This window comes from Kogia breviceps, chromosome 2 (genome assembly GCF_026419965.1).
Source record: "Kogia breviceps isolate mKogBre1 chromosome 2, mKogBre1 haplotype 1, whole genome shotgun sequence".
Lineage (NCBI taxonomy): Eukaryota > Metazoa > Chordata > Mammalia > Artiodactyla > Physeteridae > Kogia > Kogia breviceps.
The window spans coordinates 98,090,999-98,112,298 of record NC_081311.1 but is presented as its reverse complement, the minus strand read 5'-3'; the positions used below and the strand labels follow the sequence as shown (position 1 = coordinate 98,112,298).

Here is a 21,300-nt window from a genome sequence, read left to right as displayed (position 1 = left end):
CCTGTGTTTTATAATTGGAGTTCTTTTTTCTTATAACACTCCAGTTCAGCAGAGACAGCCAATTTTCTCAAGTAGTTAGATTGTCTATTTTGGGTAAATATGCTATAGTGTGAGAGTATGTAAAAGTGTCTGTGTGACTTGATATAAATTGTGTTAATTAAACACTCCATTGTTGTAAGCAATATCTTTTAAAAACAACCACCAAGGATTTAGTCTTGCACATAGTAATCAAATTCTGGGGCTTAGAAGACTCAAGCCTAATGAGCCCTGGGAACTGACACCAAGTGAAGATTTTATGTTCTCAGTGACCTGGATCCACTGTGGGGCAGAGATGGGGTGAGTGTGTCAACTGAAGTCATCAGTGTCACTCTGCAAGGTGGTCATCAATAGGGCTAACACTGAAGACAGAGCTGAGAGCAGAAAAGCAAACGTTTACTGAGTACAGACAGTAACCCCCAAACAAGGCCATGTGCTAGATGATATCCATGCATTTCTTTTATAAGCTGCTATAAGCTGTTCTTTTCACAAACATACGGGGATATATTTTCTCTAAAGAGGGCTAACTTGAACCCAAAGTAAGTAACTTAGAGGTCCCTAGCTAAAGAGAGGTTACAGAACCAAGAAGAAACTTTACAGAAGGTAAGGGAGCTGGCAACATCCCGTGTATCTGATGGAAGCTTATGCAATTGGAGGAAAACACCTTACAGAAAAAAATACAAAATTGTGAATAGAAAATTAAATATGGGGCCTTGGGAATTCACACATGAAAACAAGTAGCTCCAAAGATTCCTGTTTCTGTTATGCATTATAGCATAATAAAACACCTCCAAAATGTAACAGCTTAAATCAATAAATTACTATTATCCTTCACATTTCTGGGGGTTGATAGGACTGACTAGGAAGAGTAATAGGGAAGAAACTTTGTATTCTACTCCAGGTTAATCACCAAAGGAATGCTGTCTATAAGCTTAAACTATGCATAATGGCCCATCTCTGGGAACCCTGCATCTCAGGTAATGAGCATTAAACTAAAATACCTTTGCTTAGATCATAGGAAACGTCTTGACCTGGCCCGCCTGTGAGTGACTGCAGGAAGGAAGAAATTAACACATCCCCTCTGGAGGCTGACCAGAACCAGGAAATGTTTGACTTCACTCCTTCCCTTTTTAGTATAAAAGAAGCCTGAATTCTAACTCAAGCAATATGGTTCTTTGGGACACCAGTCCACGATCTTCTCAGCCTGCCAGCTTGCCCCAGCAACTCATCTCTCCACGTACTGGCCTGTCATGTGGTAAGCAGTACGAGCTTGGACACAGTAGCAGTGTTCTTCATGTAGCTGGAATTAGATACCAACTGAAGCTAGAGTCAGCTGAGCATTTGATGAGCTAGACAATCCAGATGACTCATTCACATGGCTGGCATTTCTTGCTGGTGGTCAACTGAGTGCTTAGCCAGGGTTGTTGACCATGATCTTATCTGGGGCTCTCATTATGGCTTCTGCATGTGGCTTGTGCTTCTCAGAGCATGGCAAGGTTCTGAGAGATGGTATCACAAGACGCAGCTTTCCGAAAAGGATGTAACAGATTTCACAAGTCCTTTTAAAGAGTTACCAGAAATTGTATACCATTACTTCTACTGTTTTCTACTGGTTAGGCAGTCTTTGGGCTAGTCTAAACCTAAGAGAAAGGGAAATAAACTCCATGCTCAATTTGGGGAGCATGACAGAATTTGTAACCATATTTAATCTACCTCTGCAAAGCAGATAAAATCCTACTGAAGAGATTAACAGAGCACTGTGGAATTTCAACAATGGTAGACTTGAACAGAGAAGTAACCTGGTGATAAACACTGGAGTTTAAAAATGACCAAAACAAATAGGAAATCCTATTACTTTTCTGCCTTTCTTTTAACCCTATGCTGATGAAAGAAATAGAGAAAATGGTAAGGGCAGAAATTTAAGAGGTTAATCTATAAATGGCACCAAAGAAGAATGAGAGAATATTTTCAGCTGGGAGAATCAAGATTACCAATCACACTCACATTACATATAAGAAAACTGACTAGGGTAAAGTAAGTGAATTGCTCAAAATGACAAGCAAGTAAGGGACAGGATAAGATTAATTCTGGGTTTTATAATCTTATAAATTTACGAGTTACAAGAAATAAAATTTTTAAAAGAGTTAAATTGTTTAAAATCTCTTTTTCATTTACTTTACATAAGTAAATGACAATTTACTTATGTAAATTTACACCAATTTAAATTTAGCCACAGGTAAAAAAGTTTGTGGAGTGAGAATCCAGGTTTTTAGTGTGAACATTCATTCTTGTACTCATCATAATGTATGCTTCCCAAAGGAAGATAACGTGTCTCCTTTACTCAACTTTGCATTTCTGGGATTGAGCACAATGCCTGGTACATGACATAAAGACATTAAATAAATATTTTAAATAAATAGCTTTTATTCTTTTGACTTTCTCAAATGTCTTAAAAGGTAAATGTAATTTGTTTGTCCAGTTGATATCTCAAATTATCAGTTAGGTAATATACTATGTATATTGTTTCTTGTTCTCCACCTTCTTCTCTGGAAGCCCACACTAAGGTCTGTTAGAATGTATGTCACTGAGGTTTCCAGTGCTTTATTATATAGCAATAGCTGACCAATAAAAAAAGTATTTTTGCTTGTTTTTGGTTATTGTTGGTTTTTCTTTTTTTCTTAAATTATTGTTTTGAAAAAATATACAAAAAGAAATCCAGAAGGTTACCACTACTTTTTGTCACTAAGAATACATTAATAGTATCATTCCATGTACCAAAATATAGAAATTTGAGGATGTGGAATCATCCAAGTAGTAGGGACAATTCTTAAACCTAGACAGAAAAAAGCTAGTGACAAATGTCTTCCACATTACAATTTAACTTGAGTTTAATCATTAAAAATATTGAAAAGAATTTTCTAGGATAATTCAATAAACTGGTTTAGTCTCCAGTTTGCTGTACTTGCCCCATTTTTAAATCCCATTTAATTAAATGATAATAAGCATCATTAAGCTAAATGCATAATTAGTCTCAGCAGATTTCTATGTACGAAAATGTTCATATCCAAAGGTTTTCAAAAGGTTTCTGTTGAAGTAAAACTTAGCAGTAATATAAGGGAATACACGTTCACCTAATCATATGACTATCAGGCTACTGAAGATAATTGAGGACTTGAAACATTTTAGGTAAGAACAAAAATCTTAGTTAAGGTTTCTTTCTCCAGGGAGACATAGCATCAATGGTTCTGCAGAACTGAGATAAGCATAGATATACCAATCCCCCAAATTCTCAAATATAAAATTATGTCTCATGGCCTTATCAAATTTTCTCCTGTTCTGGGTTGTATACCAGTGAAAGGGAAATGCACTGGTGTAAAATGCTTTAGATACTTATGATTAACTGAAAAAAGAGAAATTGTAAGGCTATGTAACTTGATGGATGTTCATGGGAACAATGAATACTGTAGATATAGTTAACAAAGCAGGTCTCCCACCCCAAAGTCAAGACTCTGATTGGGAAGGAAGGAAACTCTAAGATTTGAATTTAGTGACATCTGGGGTGACGCATTTAAAAATCTTGAGTTCCCATGGCATTTACTATTGTCCCGCTCCTCCCTATTGAAGGCTAGTGTTATCCCCATGCTGGAAGATGATTAGAAACCTCTATTAATCTGCTCTCAATTACTTTTTGGCCATTACATCATGAAAACAACATAATAGAGTCAAATAAGTGCTGGACCTTGAAAGGAGGAAGAAGATTGTACACTAAATGACCTGCAGAACTAGCCATTAAGTACAAGCAAGAATTGGGAGTGTATTTACATGAATGGATTCTGAGATTTCTAGATCGAGGGGCTTAAACATGAAATTGGATAAAGTTGAGATTGTTCATAGGGTATCTGTCTTCCATTTTATAGGATTTTACCCTCCGGAAAAGATCCTTGGAAATAGAACCAACAAGTGGAAACCAGAAATTCCCTAACCACTGTGACAGATATGGACATAGCGATCAAAAGGCTCAGAGAATTAGATATTCTAGAGAGGAGATCCTAAGAACACTTTATATTATGGACTCAACGTGAAAAACTGTAAAGAATAAATATAACCTCCTAAACAGTACTCCGGGATCAATTTAATTCAAGGAATAGCAAAGAAATATTTATTAAACTCTCCCAAGTGCATATAAACAGAAGAAATTGCAAGGTAAAGAAAATTATTTAAAAATTTTCATAGAAGAACAAATTCAAGACAATAATTTATGACTATAATGTTTAGAGAACGGGAGAAGGAAAAGAAAAAGGCTTTCCAAGGTGTTAATGGATTTGCATTGAACTTTTCCAATCCCATATTAGAGTGAAAATGTGAGGAGTAGGGAAGGAAAGACATAGAACACAGACTGGCATTTCCTCAATTGTAACATGTCTTTACAAGTTTAAATTTCCCCAGGGAACAAATGACAATATTTTTAATGACCAAGGGAATGACCCCTGCTTCTGTGTGTGTATTGGAGCTAAGCAGTTTCAGCAGTCCAGGGCATCTTCTAGCCTGCCTTGTGGCTCAGCTGAGTACATTTAAAGGGAATGGGAGTATAAACATCTCTTAGAGATACGGATACTGTGTTGGTTGACAATACTATACAAATAGAGATAATGTGAAGTAAGATAAATGTTCAAAGAGAGGTAGTTTATTTATGGCGGTGCAAATCTAAGTTCTATTCATCAGAACTATTGTATCTGACATGTGAGTCTTATGTAAGGATTTAGATAAAATCAAACATAATACCCATAACAAGCTATTAAAACTTGGATTATTTTCACTAAAATCCTTCAAATTATGATGACGTCAAGAACAATAATATTCGTTTGCAATATGCCTGATGCTTACCTGCCCATACTTCCTGCACCTCTGCCCAAATTTTACATATATGATTAAATTTATCTCATAAAATTATATATGAGTATATATGTATATTACATATAACTATATGTGATATAGTTACATGTATATGTATATGATTCTACATATAATTTACTTTTAGGTTTGAAGGTGAATTCCTTGGAATTTTTTCCTGAATTCAGTTTAAATTGATATGCATAAGAAAAGTACTTCGAAGGCAATCAGCTTATTGTGTTACAGTGTTCTGAGGAGGATAAAATTACTTTAGCCTAAGGTGACAATAAAGTTTCCTTGATAAATGGGATAAGCTTTCTAATTTTCTTCTTTTTTCACTTGGAGGTTGAAGGGACAATGATGAAATATTGAGAAGTAATTGTTCTATAACTGTCCATGGAGTTGCTGTCGTAGCCTAGGACCTCTTGCTATGGTGTCTTAAACTATTCTTTCTTTCTTTTTTATTCTTTTTTTTTAAACATCATTATTTTCATAATCATGTTTCCTTATAGAAGGATCAGCATGAAAATCATCTGCCTTGTGAATGATCCAATATGGCTTGAAAGTAGCCAGAATTCTATTTATTGCCACTCTCCCATAAGTCACAGTAGAAACAACAACAACAACAAAATAACAACAAAAAAAAAAGTTATCTGGACACATAAGACCATATTCTTACCTTTAGTCAGCAAATTTCCCCATTTTTCACCCATTTAAAAGTTATTGTTGAACACTCCAAGTGGAAGATACTGTGCTAGACTTAAATCAGTCCACTTATATCCTAAACTTTCTTCAGGACCCATCTTAGTAGACCTCAAAAAAAAAGTTCTGGATTCATCCTGACTTAGATGAATACCCTTGGTTTTATTCCCACATAACTTAGGTGTACCTAAGTAAGTTCTGAATTATTCCAAGATGTTCTAGAACATGTTCCCTTGAAGTTTTCCTCAAGCCATTTAAATTTACCTTGATAGCTATTGTTACCTCAAAGTTTCTTCCTTAAGAGCAATGAACCATTTCTCTTTGTCTTTCCCATTTTTCTTAATAGAGTGTAGTACAATACTACAGTATTTGGCAATGTATTCCATATTTGAATATATCTTATTTTATAAATATGCTCTATAAGTCAAATTTTATTTTATGCTCTCCTCTATTGGTTTATGTTACAATTATGGCAGCTATCTTCTTATTGATCACCCAACTTCAGTTGGCAGTACCGCCACTCTAATTCCTTTCCCTCTCTTACCTATCTGTTTGCAGCCACAAAGGCTGTTAGTTAACTAGTTAGTTACTTTAAACAGTGTTGGAAGGTACTAGGGAAGCTGGCTACCTAAGAAACTCTGCAAAGACTGCATCAGCTTTATTTATTTACTTAAAAATGTAATTATCAAGAGAAATTCCCAATGTTATCAAACTACCCTTCTTCCAGACATATCCAAATTCTCTTTGGGACCTGTCATTTGATACCCTGGGTTATTTCTTAATATTTATTTTATTTTTGACTGCATCAGATCCTAGTTGTGGCATGTGGGGCTTCTGTAGTTGTGGTGCACGGGCTCCAGAGCACACAGGCTTAGTTGCCCCGTGACATGTGGGATCTTAGTTCCACAACCAGGGACTCGAATCTGCATTCCCTGCACTGGAAGTCAGACTCTTAACCACTGGACCACTAGGGAAATCCCAATACCCTGGGTTTTCATAACCTAGTAAGGTCTGTAGTTTCATGGGTAATTCCCTTCTGGTATCATGCTGTGTTCTCTCACTCTCTATCTCCCTATCTCTCTCCCTTTCCATCTTTGTTCTGCAGTTGATGGATACTTAGGAAACCTCCTGGAAGTAGAAACAGCATGACATTATGTATTACACAACTGGATGATGAGAAATTCCCCTCTCTAGTATGGAAACAGGATGGAAAAGAAGACAGTACAGTCAGCTTCTTTATATTCTTGAAGTTAAAGGAATTATACAGTTGCATAAAATGAGCAGTTAGTGAGATATAAAAATATAAACTATCTTCTATTGTGCCACTTAATATGAATTCTATCACATCAAATCATAACAACCCTGTGAAGGTATAATAGTCATTGTAGCAGCCAGCTTTTATCTAATTGGAAAATAACTGATTAACTACTCTATGACCTTAGGACGTATATCTGTAGGAAGCTCTCTATATGTTAATTCAGTGCCTACAGAAAAGGTGATTGGTAGGAGAATCAACTTTTTGTTTGTTTGTTTAAATGACGCATGCAGAACCAAGAAAGTTCCCCAAGTTATACAGCTAGAGTGACATTTTATGGATAAAATCCAAGTTCTTGTCGTCCCAAACCTAGGCCTTTTCTCCAAAGTCCTATTTGTGAAATAGTTTTAACTCTTCCCTCTTAAACCCTCTCTGTCCATCTGGACTTCGATAGTATTCAATAATACCATTGGTTCTCAAGATACCTACATCTCTCCCTTCTCTTATAACCTCCCCAAAAGCTGTGTCTTTAATAATAGAATATTTAAAAGATCTAATTCACACTGTAATGAGAATGTTAAGAATAGCTTAATGTGCTACTTTTTCAGATATGTTATTTTTTTTTTCAAATTACCTTCTTTTTTGCTGTTTATACTCATAAATTTCATCTTTCACATTTTGCTTATCCTCACCCTAAAAATGTAAACTCAATTACAACAGGTCCATTGTCTGTCTTATTCAATACATCATTACCAGTGTAATGGTATGGAGTAAGTATGTGATAAATACTAATTAATGAATTGTTTGATATTGGTTATTTGTTTGAATGAATCCAATATTTTTTAAAGAGTTTTTTGATGTGGACAATTTTTAAAGTCTTTACTAAATTTGTTACAATATTGCTTCTGTTTTATGGGGTTTTTTTTTTTTTTTTTGGCTACAAGGCATGTGGGATCTTAGCTCCCCACCCAGGAATAAAACCCACACCCCCTGCATTGGAAGGCGGATTCTTAACCACTGGACAGCCAGGGAAGTCCCTAATATTTTTCTTTCTTTCTTTCTTTTTTTGGCTATCCATCTAATTTTAATTATTCTGCTTAAAAGGTGGAATGAATTCCATAGCACAACTCTATTCCTAGGACCTGTCAGTATTATGAATAAAAGTCAACAAAATTTAACAACTGATTATCAATTTATTAAAAATGTTGATTTAAGCATCTGCAATGGTGACTTCAACCTCGATTCCTGGCTCAGTACTGATGGAAGTGATCTGCTTGACAATCTCAGAAGGATGTGCAGGTCAATGAGTCACTTGTGGATCCTCATCTGAAAACGATCCCAAGTCTTAGAACTTTCACCACAAGGAGTTTTCCTTGTAGTTTCCCTGTAGTTATTCGCAGAGTTTTGGTAGGCATCTGAACGGGTCCTTTCACTTTGAGATTCTTTTCCTTCGCACCAATGATCAGATCAGCACACACCCTCTCCAAAGACATCATGTTGCTGCTGGTGAGGGTGATTCTAATCTGGTGAATCACCACCTGTGTCTCCACTGGATTCTTTCTGCTATCTTTATTTTTTTATTTTATTTTATTTTTTTGGAGTATAATTTTATTTTATTTTTTTGCAGTATAATTGTTTCCCTCTTGAGCTTCCCCCCCACCCTACCTATCCCACCACTCTAGGTTGTCGAGAAACACCAAGCTGATCTCCCTGTGCTATGCAGCTGCTTCCCACTAGCTATCTATTTTATATTTGGTAGTGTATATGTCACTACTCCTCTCACTTCGTCCCAGCTTCCCCCTCCCCCACTGTGTCTGCAAGTCCATTGTCTATGTCTACATCTTTACTCCTGTCCTGCCACTAGGTTCATCAGTACCATTTTTTTTTTTTTAGATTCCATATATATGCATTAGTATATGGTATTTGTTTTTCTTTTTCTGACTTACTTCAGTCTGTATGACAGACTGTAGGTCCATCCACCTCACTACAAATAACTCAATTTTATTTGTTTTCATGGCTGAATAATATTCCATTGTATATATGTGCCACATCTTCTTTATCCATTCATCTGCTGATGGACACTTAGGTTGCTTCCATGTCCTGCCTATTGTAAACAGAGCTGCAATGAATCTAACTTAAAAATGAGCAGAAGACCTAAATAGACATTTCTCTAAAGATGACTTACAGATGGCCAAGAGGCACATGAAAAGATGCTCAACATCACTAATCATTAGAGAAATGCAAATCAAAACTACAATGAGGTATCACCTCACACAGGTCAGAATGGCCATCTTCAAAAAATCTACAAACAATAAATGCTGGAGAGGGTATGGAGAAAAGGGAACCCTCTCGCACTGTCGGTGGGAATGTAAATTGATACAGCCACTATGGAGAACAGTATGGAGATTCCTTAAAAAACTAAAAATAGAACTATCATACAACCCAGAAATCCCACTACTGGGCATATACCATGAGAAAACCATAATTCAAAAAGAGTTATGTACCAAAATGTTCATTGCAGCTCTATTTACAATAACCAGGACATGAAAGCAACTGAAGTGTCCATCAACAGATGAATAGATAAAGAAGATATGGCACATATATACAATGGAATATTACTCAGCCATAAAAAGGAATGAAACTGAGTTGTTTGTAGTGAGGTGGATGGACCTAGAGACTGTCATACAGGGTGAAGTAAGTCAAAAAGAGAAAAACAAATATGGTATGCTGACACATATATATGGAATCTAAAAAAAAGGACTTGAGGATATGGGGAGGCAGAAGGGTAAGCTGGAACAAAGTGAGAGAGTGGCATGGACATATATACACTACCAAATGTAAAATAGCTAGCTAGTGGGAAGCAGCCACATAGCACAGGGAGATTAGCTTGTGCTTTGTGACCATCTAGAGGGGTGGGATAGGGAGGGTGGGAGGGAGGGAGGGAGATGCAAGAGGGAAGAGATATGGGGACATATGTATATGTATAACTGATTCACTTTGTTATAAAGCAGAAACTAACACACCATTGTAACGCAATTTTTCTCCAATAAAGATGTTAAAAAAAACCCAAAACTCTACAAACAATAAATGCTGGAGAGGGTGTGGAGGAAAAGGAACCCTCTAGCACTGTTGGTGGGAATGTAAATTGATACAGCCACTATGGAGAACAGTATGGAGGCTCCTTATAAAACTAAAAATAGAACTACCATATGACCCAGCAATCCCACTCCTGGGCGTATACCCCGAGAAAACCATAATTCCAAAAGAGACTTGTTCGGCTCTCTTTCAAAGCCATGGCTGTAACACGTCTTCCTGACCGACTTGTTCCTCAGCAAAAGTGAAGAGCGGTGAGTCAGGGTCAGAAGTGTGTGACCCAAGACTCCTCTGCAGTGGCGACAGCGTCTTCCTCCAAGAGCTTCTTTCATTTTTAATTATATTTTTTATCTTATATTTCCATGGCCCTTCCACTCTTTGCTTTTAGCTAATCACTAATCCTAAAGTGAGAGACTGTATCATACTTCTGGGAGCAGTAAGTAAAAAATCACCTGTGCCCACATCACTGAGGTGACAAATTCACCTGTAATTCATAACACACATGATTTATCTCCACAGCTTAGTTTCTTTTTTTTTCCTATTTTTCCCATTTTATTTCTTATGTTCAACTCTTTTATACATCTAACATTATTTTTATGTGCCATGTAAGATAGAGATCTTTGTTTTTTTAAATATTAGCTCATAATTTTTGTAAAATAATGTCCTGAGGAAAACACTGGGGTTTGAAAAGGCTAGTCTAGGCTTGATATAGAGATTTGAACATTGTGAGCATAGAGATATATTTTTTAGAGCTGACTGGTTCGATGTGATCTCCAGGAAAAGTGTTCTGAGTATGAAAGCATATACCCTTTAAATTTTTTTCTACTCCAATTTATTTATTCTTGGATGAATTTAAATAACTTTTTCTGAATTTTCTATTTCATTCCATTTATTTGTGTATTTATTCTTATGAATACATCAGAATGTGCAAGATTATAGATTATGCAGTGTTTCCATTTCCAAATATATTTCTTGATATCTTCTATTATTTATTTATCCTTATAAACTCAAAAATTAAGTACTCATGATATCTACTTTGCCCCACAAAACATCTTAGTTGCTCCTACCTATCAGCCTGTTCTTCATACTAAGCCAGGGTTTATAATGAAGGATCAATGAATTTAAACTATATTACTTCTTAAGAGAGCTAACATCTGAGAAATGTGGAGAGAGTTCCATTGACATGATTGAGTATTCTCTATTTCTGGTGAAGATGCTGAACTAATTGTTGATTTTTATATGTTCCATATAAATAAGTCAGACTTGGACAGAGAGAAACCTCTGAAAGCACTTGCTTTAAAATTAAAATCAGTTGAATCATGAATTTGAAGATAAATCTAAGTGAGGTCTTTCCTATGGACCCTGTATTAGTTTGCTAGGGCTGCTAAAAGAAAGTACCACAGACAGAATGGTAAATAACAGAAATTTATTTTCTCACAATTCTGGGGCTGGAAGTTCAAGATCAAGGTGCCAGTAGGATTGATTTCTACTGAAGCTTCTCTCAGCTTACAGACGGCCACCTTCTTGCTGTGTCTTCACATGGCCTTTTTTCTGTGCCCATACATCTCTGGTTTATTTTCCTCTTTTTATAAGAACACAAGTCTTATCAGATTAGGACCCCACTCATATGACCTCATTTAATCTTAATTAACCCCTTAAAGGCCACATCTCCAAATATAATCACATTGGGGGTGAAAGCGTCAGCATATGAATATCAAGGGGATCAATCATAGATCCTATGGACTTGCCATGCTTTCTTTACCCCTCTAGATTTGGGGGTTTTGGTGGGACTATGCAATAAGTATTTCTTTATTAATACAAAATGTTGTTTACTTCCTCTGGAAATGGAATAAGTTCTTGATGTCATTTTCAGTTGGTTCCTTTATGCACTAAATTTTGTTTTAAATAAATTTCTTGTAGTTTTTTATTTTCCTGAATAGTGACAACCTTCTATATTTTCTAATGTTTTTGTAAGAATATTTTTGCTTTAAAAAACTTATCAACAGTATTCAGATACTACAATCACATATGCAAAAATCAAAAATCAATCATTTAATTCAATTAACATTTGTAGTTTATGAAGTTTCATATACATAGTTTTACTTGTTCTTCCAAACCCACTTGTAAGATAAGTTGGGTGTGGGTGGATATGAGGCTATTCAGAGCAGATTTGACATGTAGGAGAACTACTGAAGAATCATCCTGAGATGAGCCTTCGACAAAAGACATCAATGTTAGTTCCTTTTCCTCCCTACTAGGAAAAAAAAAAAAGTAAGAGTAGCAATCTCTAATCTTCTTGATGCTTAGAAGGATTAAGTCCTAAGAGAAAAACTAAAATGAAAGAAGAATTTAAGGCAAGAATTTTATGTGAAGGGGCCACCCCTTGACTGGTAGCAAGATAATGGCTACAAAGCCCAAAGAAATTCCCAGGCATACAGAGAAAAGAGTGTACTCTGTTTATTCAGAGCGCTACATCCAGGTTGGCAAGAGAGGTGTGTGGTAATCTCCTTGGGTAATACTCTGTTACAAAGGGTAAAAAAGTGTATGTTCTATGTAAAAGAAAAAGCAAGGAAAATTCCTTTTCCTGAAATACCTATAACCCCATGACTTCTCACCTCTTCATAACCTTGGCTTTGAGTTGAGGAATGATATATTATATACTAAATTGTACCTCATTTTGTATGAAAACAGACATAAAAATTACTCTTTCTCTGTGATGACTTCTTATACAACCCAGAAATGCCCTTTTTGTTTCCAAGCCTCTCTTCACAGATCTACTTCTTTAGCCAGATGTTTTAATAAGAATAGCTGCATTAGTGTATACTCAAATGTATACTTTAAAAATAAGAAAGCAATATTCTGAATATTTCTGAGAATAAATGTTTTCTTGTTTTTATTTTAGGTTTATGGAGTCAGTGATACAAATACAAAACAAGAGATGCCAAGAAGTCGAGAGAAATAAGTGAGTTACTCACAATGGGAATGAAACTGTTAAAGAACAAAGCCTTCTCCAGGTGCAGGAAGCTTAGCCCTATGATCAAACAGGCTCTTGGTAGTGCAGGTATGTGTAGTAATCATCATGAAGTAAGCGTAAAGACAGCATCTTTAAAATGGTGGTGATGTGATGCTGAGGCTAGAGGATATTTCTTCTTCACTTTCTTATGAAGATAGCCTGTTTCCAGGATAAGGAGATATTCAAATACCTGACCCCACTTGAAGGGAAATATACAGGACAGCTATAACTCATTATTCAGTAAAATATTTATTAATCTATTAGGTATCTATTAAGTGGAGCACTATTCTAGGTACCAGAGGTATAGAAATGAGCAGATTTATGCAATAGAGTTTTAGACACAGATAAAAATAAAAATGCGCAGTCATGGAAACAGAAACAAAAATAGAAATAAACAACTGCAAGCATAAAAGGTACAATGTCTATAGTAAAAGGAGTAAGCTTGGATTAATTAAATACTGTAGAAAAAGAAATTGACAGTAATAGTACCTGATGTAACTGAGAGGACTGAGAAAAGCATGAACCTGGTTTCCTCCAGACTTGACGTCTTCACATTTTCCCTTTGTTAATTTTGCTTTGTATCCTTTTGCTGTAATAAATCATAGTCATGAGTAAGACTATACTGATTCCTGTGAGTCCTACCCTGACATAGTTGGTGTTAGAAGTGGGATGTGCTAGCATGACCTTGACCCACTGAAATATGACAAAAACATTGTTTGGGAAAAGGCAAGTTCAAAGGGTGGAGAAGGATAAACCTCTACTTGTTGGGTGTCTATAAGTCAGCCATGGTATGAAAGAGCAGCTGAATTGCTGTCTATTGTGAAAGGTAAAAGTTACACATGGAATTTAAAAATGATTTATCTACTCCAGGAGAATCAGCTTGCTGGATTCTCTGGTTATTTTTGGTAATCCAACTACAGTGAGGAGAAAAGAATGCAGTCCGCTAAGGTCTTTGGTTGTTGTCTCTCTTCCCAGTGGAAGGAGAAACAGAGACCAAACGTTCCCAAATGTGAGCTTTAGATAGCCCAGAAATGTTAAAAGTTTATATTTTCTCTCCTCCAAGTGGGAGAAAAAGATTAAATCAGTTACCAGAATTGGATCAAAGCTTTAGATAAACCACAGGGGGGATAAAAGGAAGAATACTCTTGCCATTTCTTCATCCTAACTGCTTCTTCAACTGCTGCAGACCTCCTGCCCCCGCTGTGCATTGCAGCTGGAGCTCCCCCAGAAACCGTGAACTTAAACCTGTAAAGGTGGAATTTACTGATAGAAGTTATAATAAATTTACAATAGCATATAAAGAGATTTTTAATTGGCTTCGTGCTTTGTGATTATTGCATCTGCATATATAATAAAATTTTTGTAAATGTTTGTAATTTCACAAATCCTAGAAGGAGCATCACAATCAGGGAAAGAAAATGTGCTCTTAGGATACAGATTCCTTGCTTTTTATCATGGGTGGGTTGGTTGGAATTGAGATTCTTGAAGTATCTTAAAAATATGGCTTTGTAACTGATGTCTCTGATTCTGATTTTTGCCTATTATTAGAGCCCCTGAATAAAGGGAGGGACATGAACAGAGAGTCAATCTCCAGTTGGAGATACAATTTTGATGTTGTAAAAACAGTTTTTAATTGCTTATGAGCTCTTATAAAATAACATATCTGACCCTTAGAGGCAGATACTTTTCTAGCCTAATGTGCATATTTTTGAGTGGATCAGTTTGGACACTGAGACTTACAAGACAAAAAAAGCTCAGGAAATCTCTGCTTGTCACTTGGAGTTGGAATCCAGCTGTCTGGTCCTATTGAATTTTGGCTTTGCTGCTGCTAACGAAAAGCCACTGACTTTTTTTAGAATCTGAATTCAGATACTCATTACCTGGATCTAACTCCAAGCTAAAACCTAATATTGCCTGTTATGGGCTGTTTAGGCCTCAGCGTGTGCTATATTAAAATGAGGCAGGCATAGTTCTCTCATAAACAGAACTCAGATTCCAAGATTGCTGCAGGTTTAGGATCTCCCTCTGTGGGATCATAAACTATGAAAATATCCTTGATGCCGACTGAAACATCTGTGTCACATACAAATGCCCACAGAAAAGGACTTACTCTCTGATGGGCCTATCTGAGCTCTGGACCAATTTTATATTTCTGAGACTGATTGCATTCCTAACTTGTGATCTCTGCCAAAGGCTGAAAGTTGGGAAGAGGACACATCATGGGGATGGTGAACCCTCCACCCATGTCCAACAGATGAGACTCTTGACCCACTGGGGAATGTTTACTGCTGTTGACCTGTGTTTGGCTTTCCTGATTAGTTATAGCTTGCGTTCATAAACCGATAGCTTGAGTCCACTTCCCTCAACTTTCTCCTGGTGCTGCAACTCAGTAAGCAATTTTATTACTAAACGCGGCTATTTCCAGAAAAAGCAATCGTGTTTGGTTTGCTCACGAGGTAAATGATCAAAATGAAAGGGACGGAGGGTGTACAAATTCATTTCAAAAATTTTTGAAAACTCAGGATTTTGTTCTAATTTCTAAACATGAAGTGTCTTTCTGATTAAGTTGTATACAAGACTTGCTTTTTGTTTGTTTGTGTTTTATTTTGTCTTTCTTTAACTGGAGAAAAAGCTTGGACTCTCTTGCATACAACTCTTCTATATGAATGATTTGGGCGACAGGGCTAATTGAAAAAGTATAAAGTTATGATTGCTGAATGAGATACCCTTACTTTTTACTAACAGAGTAAAACAAAACCCTGGTATCTGGGCAGGCATGGGGAATGAAGAGGGGATTAATGATCTTTATTTTTCAAAACTGTTCCTGGAAGCTTTTTCCTCCTACCAAAGCAAAGAGAAAAACCCCCAGTGTTGACTTTCCAAGCTGCTGTGAGCATTTTGAATCAATCTTACTGCTGGGCCTATGATCACACCTGTCTCTGAGACAGCAGAGGGTGGCCTCGGCACTTTCCATGCAGAACACCTCCAGATGCTATTCACATTTGCGATGAGGATGAACTGGTGTGAGGGACAAGCAAAACTATTTGGAATTGACAGTCTCAGGCTGTTCGTTTGAAACCAAGAACTGAACTGAGTTAAGTGGACGGGACTTAGAACCCTAGGGCAATAGGCCCCAGGGTGGGAGGTGACATCAAGGGCACTATTAACTTCTACTGCCTAATTAATGTAGATCCTGTTTGCAGGTCCCTAACAATGATACGTTCTTTATTATATTATAATGTTCTGCATGTGCCATCTGGGATTATACTTTTTATGCGTGTATCCTGTCAAGACACTGCCTTACCCCTGGAAGGCATTCAGGCCGACTTGAACTTACAGACCAGAATTCTGCTGTGCCTAAATGGATGCCGTGGGCCAGGTCAAAAGGGTAAGGAGGAAGGCACTTGTTTTTTAAGATAGACTTTTATGGTAAATGGAATTTGTTTTAACTAAATAAATTCATGACCCCTAAAGGTTACCACTGAGATAACACTGCAATTTGGTGGGTTTTCCTGATAATAATTTTGTTGTAAATATGCCTTGACCAGAGGGCAAGAAGTGGACCGTGCAGAAAAAAAGTTGAAATAAGATGGCTGAAACTGCTATCCTTAGTAAAGCCTGCTTGCAAGGTTGGGCCTGGGCTGGGGTCTGTTAACTTAGGTTTCAAGGGGGTTCCAGTTATCCCCAGAACTGGTAAAAGTGGTTTACTGTGCCTAAATTGTTTGTACAACGATATGTTTTATGCTGAACACCTGCTTTCCTTCTTGGAGTCTGTAATTTTGATACGTGATAGCCAGAGGGTGCAGGCATAACCAACTCCCAATAAAACCCTTGGCCACTGAGTCTTTAATGAGACTAGTGACAGCGTTTTACACATGTTGTCGTAACTCACTGCTAGAGAAATTATGTGTCTACTGGGAGAGGGCTTTTGGAAGCTTATGCCTGATTTCCTTGATACTTTACTACATGTGGCTTTTCCCTTTGCTGATTTTCTTGATATCTGTATTTGTTTATCAGAGCTGTGTAACAAAATACCACAGACAGGGTGGCTTAAACAACAGAAATTTACTTTCTCAAAGTTCTGGATTCTGGAAATTCTGGATTGACATGTTGATAGGGTTGCTTCCTCCTGGGGCCTCTCTCCCTGGGTTGCAGATGGCCACCCATTTTCTGCCTCTTCACATGGTTATTTCTCTGTTCATGTGCCCCCAGCGTCTCTCTGTGTGCCCAAATCTCCACTTATAAAGACACCAGTCATATTGGATTCAGACCCATTCTAATGGCCTCATTTTAACTTTATCCCTTTTTAAAGGCTCTGTCTCCATTAGGACTTCCATATATGAATTCGGGAAATCGTGGGAGAGGCACGATTTTAAGCCCAGAATAGTATCTATTGCTGTAATAAATCGTAGCCATGAGTACAACCATATACTGAGTTCTGTGAGTCCTCCTTGTAAATTATCAAACCTGGAGGTGGTGTTGGGGGTTTCCAACAAAATCAGTATATAGTCATTTTTTTGTAAATGTTCTGTGTGTGCTTGGTATGAAAAAAGATTATTTACCAATTTGGGGGTATGTCATTCTATATGTGTAAATTTTGTCAACTTTGTTAATCATGTTGTCTTCATGGTAATTTTTTTTCTGGAATGTTTTTTGGTGCCTTTGTTATTTTATTTTATTCATTTTATTTTATTTTTTCTGCTGGTTTTCTCTCCTTTCTGTGTACCTTATTTTTGCATTGTGAATCAGACATTTAGTTGAAAAACTATTTGTAGCAATTCTTTTGTAGAAAAGAGGATTTACTTTTCCTCTTGCAAGGTGCCTGGAAACAATGGCAATCTAAATCAATTCATTCAACTCCAGGTTTTGAAATGATTTGAAATTGCTTTACAGCCACTAAGTCTGAACTACTTCCAATTAAACCATAATTTGGGGATGTAGCTTTTAAGAACCCAATGTACATTTTTTCATCCAGGCCCTACAAGGCTGTTAATACCTCTGATACACTTCTCAGGCATTGACTTTCCTTTACTCAGTTAAAAAATCCCCTAGAAAGAATGCTTCTCAGTTTTATTTCTCTGAATTTCCATTTTCTTTTGGATCTTATTCTAAGAATGTTTCACAATCTTGTAAGCTCTCAGGATATTTTTTACTTTTTATCAAGCATTTCTGATCATCCTCAGTAGGTAGATAATTCCAAACTAACTAGTATAAAAGTAGAGGTCCTCTTAGCCTTCATTTCTCACTTATCAAATGTCATTATATCTCTACTTTGAAGGTTTATGATGATGGTCAAACTAGATGTTTGAGTCAGTCCTTTGAGAAGTTTCTTGGCTGCGGTCTACATATACAAACTCCTTCTTTTCTTCATTTGATTAGCCAGATCAAAGAAATAAATCTTTTGGGATAAGCCCTTTTTTAATGTCTTTTTTTAGTAAATGATACATTCATCTATCACATGAACATTGTGCTGTTAGAAAAGCCATTTTAACCTTATTTACTAAAAGAAAACTTCTCATCTGATCTGAGATCTATGTTTTTTTCGAAGATTAATTCAAGCTCTTTGTCTTTCTGGGAGACAACTATAATCTACTTTTCTCTTAATAAATATTACGCTAAACCTTCTAATATATTTTATATTAAATATTGCTTGTAAATGTACTTAAATCCTACAATTATCTAATGAAAAACCATAGCATTTATAGATAGAAAACTGTAGAAGCTGCTCTGGGAATAGATATGTTCATACAGTCAACTTTTTTTTTTCTTTGGCCACACCACAGGGCATGTGGATCTTAGTTTCCAGACCAGGGATAGAACCTGCGGCTCCTGCAGTGGAAACACGGAGTCTTAACCACTGGACCACCAGGGAAGTCCCCATACAGTCAACTTTTGTATCCAATTATTTCAAAATATTCTTAGGTGTCTTAGAAGTAAAAAAAAAAAAAAAAAAAAGAAAAAGAAAAAAAAATGAAAAAGCATACTCAGAAAAGCTAGAAAAGTATTTTGAAGGAAGTGTAGAGGAAACAAGCTACACAATTTTGAAATAATGTGTTTCCAAAAGAACTTCTATCACCAGTAGTAAGCACTAGGGAGGAGAGAGCTCTAGACCTCTCCTTAGCAAGCATAAGTTTCTTTTATGCTTTATCAACTCTTCTAGGAGAGCAGAGTCTGATTGGCAACTTAAATTTCCACTGAATTGAATTTAAAAGGTAACATAGGGCTTCCCTGGTGGCGCAGTGGTTGAGAGTCCGCCTGCCGATGCAGGGGACACGGGTTCGTGCCCCGGTCCGGGAAGATCCCACATGCTGTGGAGCGGCTGGGCCTGTGAGCCATGGCCGCCGAGCCTGCGCGTCCGGAGCCTGTGCTCTGCAATGGGAGAGGCTACAACAGTGAGAGGCCCGCATACCGCAAAATAAATAAATAAATAAAAAATAAAAGGTAACATAATACTATTGAAAATAAAAGAGATGCTGAAGGTTCCAAGCAAAATAGAGTTATACGTTCTTTTCTACAGAACTGATGGACAACTAGAGCATGTTTGTGAAGTTATATTTATTAATAGAATTATATTTGTAACGCAATTCAGTGGATTTTTCATTAAAGGAATTGTGCAATAGTTGTTAATGGATGTAGTTGTTGTCTGATGATATGTAAGCTTGAACTTTTAAATATTGGATTTTTTTTCTAGTAAAATTTTTAATTGTAATATGAATCTCCAACAGCTTGAAATAAACATTTCCATGGTCTTCAATTGAACTGTATGCCGCTTTCTTTTAGAATGTCCCGTTTTTCTTTTTTTTTTCCGTTTTTCATTAAAATAATTTCTAAACCACTCTATATGTTCAACCTTCTGTTTAACACTCAGATATGGGTTTTTGGAAAGGCCACAGCTCATCAACTCCATAAAGTGGCGAATTGGTCCTTGTTTTGGAAAATCCCCCAGGTATTTATCCAGAAATATATGTTCATTAAATTCTGAACCATCATCATCAAAACCTGCTTCGTTGTTAGTTGGGAACTCTCACAATTTCCCCTCTTTTGTCAACTGGATCATCTCTTCAAAACCATTCTGAAAGGGTTGTTCATTGACTGCCGCTAACTGCTTAGAAAATTCTACATCCCAAAGAGAAGGTGCTGCCTCTGTATCAGGTGCCTCTTCAGTAACTGCCTTAAGCTCAAAATATTAAGCCTCTTCCCCTTGAATATATTTTTCCTAAAACTTTTTCTCAGATCAGAGCAGCCTTCTCTTGGTCAACAAAATGCTCAGTCCCTTCATCAAACTGAATCTGATGCGCTGGTCTTGTGCTAACTCTCGCTGTGGCAGATCTGGCAGCTTTCATATCTGATATGATGTTAGTGAAACTAATTTTAGGTCTCTCTCCATCTTTCTGTGCCCTCGAATCTTCCTCGTGCTGCTGGAGCTGCTTGAGCAGCTCTGACTTGGTCATCTGCTTGACAAAAGGGAGAGAGTCTGCAACCGAGGATGCATCCCCCACCAACTCCGGGCTCAGGGACTCACTTCTCTTTTGGGGGGCATCTTCTGGAGCTTTCTGAAGTCTGCCAATTGAAGCCTCCAAACTTTTAAGTTGTCTTCTGTTGGGTGGCTCTGTTGTTTGTACATTTACTGTGCTTAATTCAGCTTTCATTCCCTTAAGAATATTTTACGTCTTTTTACGTGTTCTCCTTTACACTGTGTTGGCTCTCTGTCTCCTTGGAAATCTCATGGGTTGGAACAGACTGCCCATCTTTCTTGCTATAGATCACGCTGTTAGTGCCAAAGCATCTTTGGATATTATTTTTTGTTCTGACCGTTCCACGCAGAGACGCCAGTAGCACGATGGCGGCCGCCGATACCTCTGGGGCCCCAGAGCCCAAAGGGAGGCGGGAAAGGGGGCAAAGAGGCAGGAGAGCCAAGAACCTCGGAAACATCGCGGAGAAACAAACAGGACTGGGCACACAGGGGCGACGACGCGTCCTCTAAATATTGGATATTTTTAAAGCAGTATTGCTCATAGTAATATGGGGATGAATATAAGGAAATGGAAGTTTGATTTGATATCTATTGCTTTTGACTGTTCATCATCTATCTCCTCTTCATTGGCAATGAAATGGTGAGTTCCCTTTGGAAAACTACCCTTTGTTTCTCATGCCTTTTTTTGTTTTTTTTTTCGGTACTGGGGCCTCTCCCGTTGCGGAGCACAGGCTCCGGACGCGCAGGCTCAGCGGCCATGGTTCACGGGCCCAGCCGCTCCGCGGCATGTGGGATCTTCCCGGACCGGGGCACGAACCCGCGTCCCCTGCATCGGCA

General features: G+C 37.2%; 2 pseudogenes; both read right to left on the bottom strand.

The window, feature by feature from the left end:
• Window positions 1-8,093: 8,093 nt before the first annotated feature.
• On the bottom strand, window positions 8,094-10,308 carry LOC131750369 (small ribosomal subunit protein uS10-like; annotated as a pseudogene).
• Window positions 10,309-19,739: 9,431 nt separating this feature from the next.
• On the bottom strand, window positions 19,740-20,921 carry LOC131750185 (small ribosomal subunit protein mS31 pseudogene; annotated as a pseudogene).
• Window positions 20,922-21,300: the final 379 nt, after the last annotated feature.